We start from the raw sequence: 13534 nt of genomic DNA on the forward strand, positions 1-13534 counted from the left end.
CTTAGAGAAGACTGTAAAGCACTGTGAAGCGGTATATAAGTCTAAGTGCTATTGCTATATGGCTAACATATCTGATTAAGAGAAGACACCCCATGTACGTTACGCTCCCTTTCTCCCACTTTTCAGTTGTAAATTGTCATTATTGTTACTTATTGTTTTATCATTTTCCTTTTTTACCTCATCCCCAAAGCTCCCATTAATGTGGATAATATCTAGAGCCCTTTCTTTTCTCCCTGCGGTGTGTTGAGTTTGGAGATATTACAACGCTCAAACTGTATTTGGGTATGTTCTCCAGCAAAACATGGACATCCTAAGATAAATAACTCAGTTTAAATGAAGTCATATTTATCAAGCATGCATTAAAATGTGATTTAGGGCTATTTCGTTAAAATCGCAACAGCTTTATTTTAAATTCAATCTTCATCATATAGAAACACATTTATGGAAAGGTTGATAAAAAAAGAGGCAAAATTTATAGTCATGCCCACATATATAGTTTAATAATAATAACTTTATTGTCATTGTACGTGTATACACAATATACCCATACAACAAAATTCACTTAACACCCAAAGACCAGGTCCAACACATATAACAATCCCCAAACACACTCCCACCCACCACAATTCCCTACCCCTAAACCACCCAAACATCCGCACAACAGACCAAGTAATGCTGTCCAACAGCTCACTGATGGTGGCCCTTTAGTTCATTGTTGAGTGCAATTATAGCTCTGGGATAAAAACTATTCAGAAAACGTGTCTATACTTTGTTAAAATGTTGTCCCCTTATTTAATCAAATTTTAAAAATTTGATTTTAAAAAAATTTAAAATCTTTTAAAAATTTAAAAGATTTTTAAAAAAAACATTTGACTTACTTAAGATAGTTAAGGCTTAAATAATATTCGCAGACAATTCATCAGTAACAGAATTGCAATGAAGTGTGTAAACTGTCCGCATTGCAAACATTTAGAAGGAACATAAACTTTGTTGGTGGTCTTTGAGCAAGAGTGACTGTCCTTCATCTGCAATGTATCACTTGGAACTGTAATAATTGAACGTTGAACATGGATGTGGGAAACTTCACACCTAAAAATGAGTTTAACATCCACAATTTATTCTGAAAAAAACATCAGGACATTATATATTTCTTCACTATAGCTACTTCTTCCCTATATCTTCCCAATGCCTGTTCTTGTCAGAGAATGTTTTAGCCTGCACTGTTGAAATTCTCTGCATCCATCAAGACTTTGAAGAAGGTTGTATACATATCTCTGCTATGCTCCTGCCCATTGGAACATCATAAACAGGCCCCCCACTCTGAGGTGAGTTCCGCACCCATTTTCCTGACCTTCCATAAGGGCCTGAAGATCTGGCTCTGCCAGTTGGCCTAGGACCCTAATGGGGGGTGGGTGGGTGGGATGGATAACACTCTGGATATGGCTACCATATCTGATTACTGAAGTTCAAATCTCACCAGGCTCAAGGTTGACTCAGCCTTCCATCCTTTCGAGGTAGGTAAAATGAGGATCCGGATTGTGGGGGCAATAAGTTGACTTTGTATAAAAAAGAACACCGCTTAGGGGGGGCCGAAAGCCCTACTAAGCAGGTATATACAAAAGTATGAAGGCTATTGCTTAACACATTGTAAGCTGCCCTGAGTCTCTGGAGAAGGGCGGCATATAAATTGAACCAATAAATAAATAAATAAATAAATTAGAAAACCCCATCTCTCCCTGTGTACTTCACGTTCCCTTTCCCCCACCTTTCAGTTGTAAATTGTCATTATTGTTATTTATTGTTTTATCATTTTGATGTTTACAGGTTTTTTAATGTTTGTAAATTGCCCAGAATCGCCTCTAGACGAGATGGGCAGCTCAAAAATCTAATAAATATATAAACAAACAAACAGATAAACAAACAAACAAACATGTGCTTGCTATGCTTATGTTTGTTTCGCCTTGCCTGCAGCTTTCAGCTTCAAGATTCTTGAATAGCTTGCTTAACACATGTCCTACAGTAACAAATTTCTATAAAGACTTCGGACAAATGTCACTTGGGTTGGCTTTGATCTGGCATGCCAGCTCTTGTAATCTCCTTTTTAAAGATCTATCCTATCATCCAGAAGAGAGGAGAGGGGGAAGAGGGAGGGGAAGGGGAAGGGGAAGGGGAAGGAAAGGAAAGGAAAGGAAAGGAAAGGAAAGGAAAGGAAAGGAAAGGAAAGGAAAGGAAAGGAAAGGAAAGGAAAGGAAATAGGGAAAACCCTATCTTAATATTCACAGTTGATTGCCCTGATGAGAAAAGGTTGGTACTCTGGTGAGTGGAATTTCATTCTGACACTGTTGATTAGCTTGGCTGGAAGAGAGACAGCTCATTCTCTTTGAAACACAAATGGAAATGTCAGCAAACGTACAATTACTTTTCTGAGAGCATTTCATAAACGAACTGAACTAATTAGCATTGGGCTCTGCAAATATATGATTTGCATGTACGCGTGCAGCCAAGGGTATCAAACCAGCCAATTCAATAGGCAGTTAGTTTCCCAATATTACTTAGAGTTTACGTGCAGAAAGGATAAATCCAGTTTATCTTCTCCATCCTGGCACTTGCACACGTCTGGATGGAAGAGCAAGCCAGGACATGCTTCCTTCGTGCAAATCACTGGCTAAAATAGTCTGTCTGTTGGGACTAGCTAGCAAATTTTTCCAAACTATACACGGAGACATCCCCCCCCCCAGCACTATTATCTGAGACTCTTGCCTGCAAGGAGCTTTCATAGATTACAGGAGGAAGCCTCTTTTCAAATGGAACTTAAAAACCCAATTTCAACACTGGGGACATTTTCTGCAAATTATGTAGGAATGTCAGATACATTTTCTCTTGACTTGCATAATTAGAAATACTTGGAGAAGGGGGTGGGAAGGGCAGAGAAAAAGGGGTAAAAGACTGCATTCCACCAAAGGCACGTTTAGACAAATATATTCCATAAAGTTACTGTCCAGTCCTAATTTTGCCTTAAAGGGCATCTACAAAGCTTGCATACTTCCAAAAGACAATTATGCCATGAGTAAATTTCTGTTAGCTTAGTAATGCCACCTACAGTAGTGGCCAAAATTGTGGAAACCTTTTGAGAAAAGTGTATTTTTGAGATTTGGTGGCTAATAACATTTTTGGGGGGAGTTTCAAGATAATCATATTCCATATTCCAGACCAGGGGTCAGCAACCTGAGGCTCTAGAGCCACATGTGGCTCTTTTACCCCTCTGCTGCGGCTCCCTGTCACTCAACACATCACACCCACCAATGTGTGACACCCGCCGGCATGCGATTTATTGAGGTTTTCAACTCCTGGTAGGCCAACCATGGTTAAATCCAAGAAAAGAAAAGGTTCAGAAGAAAACAGAACGTTTAATTCAAGTACATATGCTAGTTTTGTGGCCGCTCAAGAAATAGTCAGGCATGGGAAGGATTTTGTGGCTCCCGATGTTTTCTTTTCTGTGGGAAACAGGTCCAAATGGTTCTTTGGGTGTTTAAGATTGCTGACCCCTGGCCCAGACCTTAACCCAATTGAAAATCTATGGAGCCGACTAAAGAAACTTGTTAGTCAGAAGTGATCCAGCAATAAAACCCAGTTAATAGAAGCAGTCCTTCAATCTTGGTTTGCCATTATAACAGCTGCAGAACTAAAAGACTTGGTTCACTGCATGGGAAGACATTGTAAGGCCGTAATTCATGCTAAAGGTTACCCAACTAAGTATTAACTGACATGGTGATAATTCTCATTTTTTCTATGGTGATAATTTTTGCATATCTCGTTTTTTCTACATGTTTCACTTTTCTTCTTTATACTGTAACTGCTATTCTAATAGCAAATCCTTCATCAAAGTTATTGTATTACATTCTTGATTAAATTATCTTTCCATTGATATACAATTTTATGGTACTACTCCCAAAAAAAGTGGTGTTATCAGCTAGTTTTAGAAAATACACTTTTCCCAAAAGGTTTCCACAATTTTGGCCACTACTGTACGTAATTCAAAGTGGCAATATTTTCCACATTGCTGACCTATTGATTCATGGATCTAAAGGACTTCTCGGTCTTTCTACTTTTTTTTTTTAACCTGACAACTCTAGGCTGGCTAAGAACATCTTAGGTATCTTTTCCTTGAATGCCTTGGTTACAAATCAGCCATTTGTGGTGCTTTGTTAGATTGCTTTCCATCCAAATGGAATACATTGGAGCAGTGGTGAAATTCAAATTTTTTTACTACCGATTCTGTGGGTGTGGCTTGGTGGGCGTGGCAGGGGAAGGATACTACAAAATCTCCATTCCCTCCCCACTCCTGGGGGAAGGATATTGCAAAATCTCCATTCCCACCTTGCTCTGGGGCCAGCCAGAGGTGGCATTTGCTGGTTCTCCAAATTACTCAAACTTTCCGCTACCGGTTCTCCGAACTACTCAAAATTTCCATTACTGGTTCTCCAGAATCTCTCAGAACCTGCTGGATTTCACCGCTGCATTGGAGTCCTCTGCTCTAAGGAAAAATAAGCACAACTAGAGTTTTCTGATGGGCTTGTTCTGGTCTGAGTCTGAACGCATCACTTTTGGGTTACATGGCAGCTTAAGACCAAATCATGGACAGATGGTTTGCAGTCGTGGCACTTGAGGGTGGAGGGTGGGGAAAGGAGGAATCTTTGACTGTGTTTGTAGCAAAACCATAATTGGCTGCAGCCCTGTTGTCCTAGTTTAATTGTCCTAGGTTCTCACCCTCATAAATCTAGGATTTAATTGTAACCTGCTTGTTGACAGAATCAAGCCTGTTTTGGGCTGCTCTTTCAGAAACTTCCAGGGTTAGGGTTAGGGTTTAATAATAATAATAATAATAAATGGTTGCATCAATTAAAAATAAACATCAAACAAAATTCAGTGTGCCTATAGATGGGTCCCTCCATCAATTTGTTTTGCACATCTTCTGCACGTTTTCTTCTTCTGCTTCCCATTTGTTCTGCTGTATCACCTGTTTACCAAATATTATTTTTTTAAAATGTTAGACTAGAATCATATATAGCCTGCTGCGATAGTTTGGTTTTATTAAAAGAAAAATCCTATTGACAGCAGTGCAGGATGTACAGTGAATATTTTTGTTTGAGCAAAAGACGGTTTTTTAAAGGAGGAGACAAGGGTTAAATTACCCTTCTGCATGCTGGATGGCCTTAATTTGGATTTAAAAACTGCTATTAATTTAATGGAACATGTAATTTGCCCTAGAGTCTGAAATCAAAAACATGCTTCCTAGACGGCAACCCCCAAAGTATGGTAATACTTTATAACTTTAAAGTATTAAATACTTTATAAAACACACTGTATATATAAATCTGTGTAGCAATGTTTATCATCTTTGGCAACTTGAAGACGTGTGGACTTCAACTCCCAGAATTCCCTTGCCAGGCTCGCCAGGCTGAATTGTGGGAGTTGAAGTCCACACATCTTCATTTTGGCAAAGATGAGAAACAATGTTGTACAGGATTGTGCTTCATGCTTCATTGAAATCGGCAGTATTTCAAGGGAAATCCCACTCTTCAGCCCTTTTGTTTCCGATATACCATTGTGCTGATATTTATTCAAAATGTAACAGTGGCTGTTTCATAAGAGCAAGTTAATGAATTCAGTGTATTTTGTAACATATCCATGATGGAGTCTTAATTCCGCCTAGCGATGTTTGGCGTTCTAATTACAAAAGAAAGTCAGCAATTTTATTATTTGCATTTGAGCCAGGGTGGCGCAGTGGTTAGAGTGCAGTACTGCAGGCTACTTCTGCTCCTTGCCGGCTGCCTGCAATTTGGCAGTTCAAATCTCACCAGGCTCAAGGTTGACTCAGCCTTCCATCCTTCCGAGGTGGGTAAAATGAGGACCCGGATTATTGGGGGCAACATGCTGACTCTGTAAACTGCTTAGAGAGGGCTGTAAAGCACGGTAAAATGGTATATAAGTCTAAGTGCTATTGCTATTGCCATTTTGTAGCATCAGGGCAGCTAGAAATGCAGGATACATGGTTTGAGGGTGTTTATATACAAATCATAACTGCTTTTGGAGGGGGGGTAGTGGTTGGTCTCCACTACCATCTATGAAGTTCATAATTCCACTTGCTTCTGCATTTGTTTTGTTGTATCTGCTTCAAAAAAATATTTTAAGGAGCTACTTGCACAGTTCGACAGCTGCATAGAATGCAGATTTACAAACAAAAAGGGATTACAGGTAGTTCTCGATTTACAACCGTTCATTTAGTGACCATTCAAAGTTACAACAGCATTGAAAAAAGTGATTTATGACTGTTTGTCATGCTTACTACTGTTGCAGCCTCCAGTGGTCGCGTGATCAAAATTCAGATGCTTGGCAACTGGCATGTATTTGTGACAGTTGCAGTGTCCCAGAGTCATGTGATTCGCTTAACAACCATGTGATTCACTTAACAATTGTAGTGATTAACTTAACAATTGTGGCAAAAAAAAAAGGTTGTAAAATTGGCCACAAATCAATTAACCGCTGTCTTTTTTTTTTATTGAAAAAGTTTTCAAATACAAATTTCCCCCCCTTTTTTTTCCCCCTCTCCCTCCCCCTCCCTAACCCCCCCTCCCCACCCATCCCCCCCTGTGACTTCTTCATAACAAAAAAAAAACAAAACCCTAATTCATAACAGATTACTTACTCCCTCCTCTAGATATTGACCTTTACTTACTAAAAGTATTATTAATATTATAACATCCCCCTTTATCCATACATTTCAGAAAAGAGAAAAGAAAGGAAAAAAAAAAAGACATTATACTATAACATTATAGAATAACTTCTCCACTTTAAAACTATACGATAAGTCCTACTTTAACATTTAATCTTCTATATATGTTACTATAACATTTCAAAGCGGCCTTCCCCATAAAATCTAGTTTAACATTTATTCCACTCTATCCATTTCTTCCACTCCCCTAAATATATCACTTAAAAATCCCTTTTCTTAGACTAATCAATCTACTAACTAGCTTATTCACCCACTATCATACAAAATTACCATACACAACATTTCTTAATATCTTTGATTCACACTACTTAAAAATATATGTCTATATTTTCCATTATATCTAAATAAAAAAAGAAGAAAAGACAATGACTTTAAATTTATAATCCATATAGTATCTTCTTTGAGGTCTTTCCACTGGATTGGTAGAACCAACATCCATGATCGGGTAACATAACTTGCTAGTGCAACAGTTTATTCAGGATCTTCAATCATATCTGCCCCCATCAGTAGTAAATATCTTCTTATATGTATAAAAGTAAAAACAACCACCCGAGTGACATTATAATTATATTCCATATAGTAATAATTGTGGATTTCATCAGGATTATTAATTCCCATCATCGTAGTGGGTAACAACCCGATCTTCTGCATGCCCCAGCATCATTCTCTTGCCTTGTAATTCAAGATAATATAATATGTTTATCAACACAAAAAGGAATTCCAAAATGGATAATTCAAATCCATCAGTTTAAGGCTTGTTCACGTCCCCAAATTACGGCCATGCAGAGATCTGCCACAATCCTCAGGATGATATTAACCAATACGTCGCCTCTTCTGTGTTTACACATAATCATTCATATTTTAAAGTCACTGGCTTCACTGTTGCCTAATTTAAAAATTTCTATTTTTATGCCACCTATTTCTCTTTTTCTTTTCTTTTTGTGGGTTTGGTCTCCATCCTGGTTTCCTTTCTACAAATTGTGTATCATCTGGTCGGTTTTTATTCTGCTTTGTAGATTGGTCTTGGTTTTGTTTTTGTATTTCATGTTTCTTTTTTATCCCTTGTATATCCCCTAGTTGGTTTCCATGCTTATCCTTGCCTTGATAAGTCATCACGTTAAAATTAGATGCCACTTCTCTCAAATTTGTAGATAGTCCAGCTGGGGTATCCAATAAATCCAAAGGCAATTCATCTGGTACAGTCTCTATAATTCGATATTTTACCTTTATTTCCGGCTCCTTCTGCTTATCCTGTATTATACCTGAAGATGTTAAATTCATTTTCAACTTATTTTGATAAAATTCTTCCGCTCTTTCAACAGTATTTAGCTGATATCTTTCTCCTTGATATCTAAATATAATACCAACTGGGGCGTCCCACCTGAATGAAATATTTCTCTTTTTTAACTCATTCACCAGAAAACCAAATTTCTTCCTTTCCATCAATATCTTAGGTGGGAGTTCCTTGTAAATCCAAATCTTTCTTCCATACAATTGCAAATTAGAATTGAAGGAATTTTGCACAATATTATTCCTAATTTCCTTATCTGTAAAATAAATCACCATGTCTCTAGGCAATTGCCTTTGCTTGGCAATCCAGGAGTTGATTCGATAAACTCTGTCAATCCTACAAAACACTTCGTCAGGTTGAACCTTTAGAATCCCAGCTAGAAATTCAGAAGATATTTTCCTTAAATCATCTCTATTATTTTCCTGCAAACCTCTTAATCTTATCGCATATTCTGTGAAATTATATTATACCATTAAAATCTCTTTTTCAATCTTCTGTTGCAGATTTTCTGCATTGCCATACTTTTGATCAGCATCCATTTTAGGTTTTTCTTCTAAGCTATTATCCTGAGTGTTTGTCAAATCATTTTCAATTTTTTGAATTCTATTGTCCAATTTATCTTGAATTTCTTCCATTTTAGACTCTAGTACATTAGTATTTGTGTCCAACTGTATCATAAATTCTGTAAAACCATTAACCACTTTTGAGAATTTTTTGTCCAAAGAATCAAACTTAGATTTCACCAATTCTTTAATTTCTTTAATTTCCTGCTTAAATTTTTCAAGTTGCTGATTCACAATCTCCTCCCTTCTTTCAATCTCCTCTATAAAAAATTCTGTTATATTAAAATCAGGTTTCTGAGACTGAAGAGTTGAGACTTGTTCCTTTAAATTATTGGTGGGGGAATCCCCCCCCTTCTTGTTTATCTGACTTTATAAGTCTCAGTGCCATGTTTCCGCCCAGGCAGGCTTTGTTAAAAAAAAAAAAGCAAGAAAGACTTCTTTCCAATCAACAACAATATCAGATCTCCAAGGGAAAAAAAAGAGAAAAAGACACAGGAGCGAAGTTTTGTCTACAAATGTAGCCAGTGGTATTTATTCCGCTACATTGTAGTAATAGAAAACGGAAGGACTTTCCCTTTCAGCCTCTCCTCCAGCCGACGCCATTTTAAAAAGCTTTTTTTTCCTCTTTCTCTTCCTCCTCTCTCTTAAGTAATTTTTTTTTAAAAAAAAATCAGTAAAATACTTGCGGTTCAGTATTACAGGTCCAGCTCACATTTCTTTGAGTAGTCTGTTAAATTTGCAGGCTTGCTTTTGACGCCTGGCTCTGCCGCTGTCTTGATTAGCAGTGGAAATTTTGAGCTCAGTTGTGGTCCTAAGTCGAGGACTACCTGTACATACAGCAGTGCAGTTGTATAAATGTACAATTAAAATAACAACAATTCCTGTCTTCATCCCCAAACTGGAGGCAAAGTAGGAGGGATTTTTTTTTTCAAAACAGATTTCTACAGATTTAAAATCACTCCCACCTGGCTACATAGTTATGTCTACATGGAAGTCGTGGAACTTGGTAGCATAGAAAAATGATAATAATTGGAAAAGCCATAATAAAAGAATTTAAACAACACAGAGTAGAGAAAGACCTTGCACCAGGAGAATAGAATGGGGAATGTGCCATGTACCACCTAGATAGAGCAGACCTCACTTTGTTAAAATAAAATAGAAGATGGGCAAATTGTACAACTGTTTTTTTTATCTAATTGTGCCTTTTATCAATAGGTTGCACTTGATTGCTAAGTGCAAATGTGTCTAAAATTTTCACTTATTTTAAATATGATTACTGTCACACAGTCTTTAAAACAGAGTCCTCAATAATTTTATAACTTTGTCTTCTTTCCTGGTTTTATATCTGCTGATTGTTTGTGTTCCATCAAGTCATTGTTGACTCTTAGTGACTGCATAGATAGTTTATCTCCATGACCATCTCTCCCTAACCTAATCTTTAAGTTCCTCCAAAGGTGCCACCATTTCAACTCATTGCTAGCAGTCATTCTTTTTTTCTTTTCTTTTCTTTTCTTTTTTCTCTTTTCTTATAGTTTCTTTTCTTTTACTTTCCCCATATTAGACCCTTCATATAATGTGTCCCAAGTAGAATAACAGAGTTGGAAGGGACATTGGAGGTCTTCTAGTCCAACCCCCTGCTTAGGCAGGAAACCCTACACCACTTCAGACAAATGGTTATCCAACGTCTTCTTAAAAACTTCCAGTGTTGGAGCATTCACAACTTCTGGATGCAAGTTGTTCTATCTGAATAGAATTGTTCTGTCATGAAATTTCTCCTTAGTTCGAGGTTGCTTCTCTCCTTGATTAGTTTCCACCCATTGCTTCTTGTCCTAGTCTCAGATGCTTTGGAGGATAGCTTGACTCCCTCTTCTTTGTGGCAACCCCTGAGTTATTGGAAGACTGCTATCATGTCTCCCCTAGTCCTTCTTTTCATCAAACTAGACATACCCAGTTCCTGCAACCGTTCTTCATATGTTTAGCCTCCAGTCCCCTAATCATCTTCATTGCTCTTTTCTGCACTCTTTCTAGAGTCTGCAAGTATAATAATTTAACCTGGTCATTTGTACCTCAAGTGAAAACACTGAGCTGATTTAGTCAATGATTCATTTGTTTGTTTTCCTGGTTGTCCAGGCCCAAGGAGTTTTCTCAAAAATTTGACAGAACTTCAAAAGCATATCAATACACTTTCTATCTGGTTTCTTCAGTGTTCAAGGAAGGGAGGAAGTTATGTTACATTATAAAAAAAAAAATCAAAGTTATTTACTGCTGAATATGTTTTTATAGGGAAGAATATATATATTTATTTTCTTCATTATACAGCATAGATGATATGCAGAAGATGCCTCGGCAGGCATTCTGTACCTTGGACAGTCAGTTCCAATCAATGTGGTCAGTTTGAGTTGCTTGGTATAATTATCTTTTACTGATTAAGAGTTTGATAGTTGTTGCTTTGCTGTTCCTTTTTATTATGCCTTGCACAGGATAATTTATCAAACCAGGGCTAGAGATCTGTAATGCTCTAAATGTTTTGTACTGAGAAGCCAACCCCATTGAATCCAGTAAGGCTTAATTGAAGATTTGGAGGACTGCAGGAACAGATTACAGCTTAGTTCCTGTAACTGTCCATAAAAATGATAATTCTGAAGGTTTCAAAGGAGAAGCCAGCCACCTGCTCCTTGTTTCAGGGAATCTTAGTCAGCATTAAAATTTAGGACCAATAAATAAGGAACCGTTTCTGGAAAATAAAGATTCTGTAACGAAGTGTTGCACAACCTCAGCAACTTTAAAATGTGCGGCCTTTGACTCTCAGAGTTCTCCAGCCAGCCTGGAGGATACCCATGTGACTTTAAATTGACATATCACCTTTCATTCCCTCTGCGATCCTAAGGCAGTTTACATGGGAGACAGGTTCCTCTCATGTTATCTTCACAACAAAAAAACTTCTGATGAAGCCTGGTCTGAAAGCAAGTGATTGGTGTAACGTCACCCAGTAAATTCTATGATCCAATGGAAATCTACTTTGGTTTCAGTCTAATACCTTAACCACTATTTGAGGGACATATTTGGGACTGCCTTTATCTGATAATTTTTGTATTGTCCTATACAATTAGGCAGGAAACTTGTCATCTGGAAAGCCAGCAGCCCAGGTTTGAGACCTGAGTGCCACGCAATGAGCTGAACTCCCATCCTCGCCCCAGCTCCTGCCAACCTAGCGATTCAAAAGCATGCACATACAAGTAGATAGATAGGTACCACTTCAGTGGGAAGGTAACAGTGCTCTGTGACGTCATGCTGCCATGACATGTCATGGAAATGTCTTCAGGCAGTGCTGGCTCAATGGTCTTGAAACAGGGATGATAACCTTCCCTATAGGCCGCAATGACTAGTGGAGGAAAATCCACAGGGACTCCTTTACAATTAGGCGGTGTGTGTTTATTCAGGGTCCTTTGAATTAAACAATGTCACCAATAGGACCTAGGAGGCAAGTCTTTTCTGTCACAGCAGCTGCCCTCTGGATCAGCACCTCTTGAAATAGTCATGGGTTCTGCCAAGATATGAAATAATAATCAGGAATTTGTGACAATGAATGAACACCTGGGAGCTTTCATACATATTGAAAACAATAGTGTCAACTGGATAAGTGTTGATAGATGGCACTGCAGAATCCTGGAATTTACTCCTTCAGCCCTTGTCTTTCATGCGCTTTCTTTATTTTTTTAAAGTATGAATTTTAAATCTATTAATTATGTGTGTATTCCAGAGGTGAAATCCAGCAGGTTCTGACAGGTTCTGGAGAACTGGTAGCAGAAATTTTAAGTAGTTCGGGGAACCGGTAGCGGAAATTTTGAGTAGTTCGGAGAATCAGCAAATACCACCTCTGGCTGGCCCTAGAGTGGGGTGGGAATGGTGATTTTGCAATATCCTTCCCCTGGAGTTGGGTGGGAATGGAAATTTTGCAGTATCCTTCCCCTGCCACGCCCACCAAGCCACCCCCACAGAACCGGTAGTAAAAAAAAAATTGGATTTCACCACTGATGTATTCCAATGTATTGTTTAGGTGTGCTTCATCTTTCTTAAGGCCACACCATTCATTGAATCATAACTGAATGTAGCTGTGTTTTTGAAAAATCAATAGCAGCTCTCTAGTAGAGACTGTGGTGTTTGGGGAGAGGGGCTTCCCCCCCAGCCGTGCCCCAATGAAAAGAAAGATTCATAACTTCCTTTGATACTTTTGGCATTGTTAAGGGTGAGTGGCTCCATTTCCAGAAAAGAAGGCTTGAAATACTAAAGCAGTTTCTCTCAGCTTGACATCTCCAGATGGGATGGGACAACCAAACCCAGAATGCTCAGCTTACAAGGAATTCTGGGAGTGTACTCTATACCTATCTGCAGGGTGTCCAATTGGAGAAAGCTGTATTAAAAGTGGGTGATAATAAGCTCGGTTCCCCTACCATTAGCTTAGTAAAATCCCTGCCTTGAATTGCAGAGCTGTTTTTCACATTCCCTGGATTTGCCTGTATCTGTAATTGCTTTCTTTTTGTTAAAATATATATATATATATATTTGGGGGAATGGATGGAAAACGGAGATAGCGTCAGGCTGCCGTGGCCTGTTCTCCACCTGTTGTTATTTTGGTCTGGCCCAATCAACCTGCTAGCCAGGCTGGAGCCAGTAACCATCTGGAAAAACTGCACTGTTTATAAAACTGACATGGAGCGGTACCCCTGGGCCCTGACCTCCCACACGAATCTGGAAATGATTAAAATGGCCCTGGCTGTCTTCACTGCCGAGAGCTTCATGCTGAGAGCAGCCCACCGTGGGCATTTGGAGATCTCATTAGTAAAAAGCTGGAAATGTAACCAGTTCCCTCTCTGGTGTGCCTTCCTG

The sequence above is a fragment of the Pantherophis guttatus genome, chromosome 3 (genome assembly GCF_059756535.1).
Source record: "Pantherophis guttatus breed Tessera chromosome 3, ASM5975653v1, whole genome shotgun sequence".
NCBI classification, from domain to species: Eukaryota; Metazoa; Chordata; class Lepidosauria; order Squamata; family Colubridae; genus Pantherophis; species Pantherophis guttatus.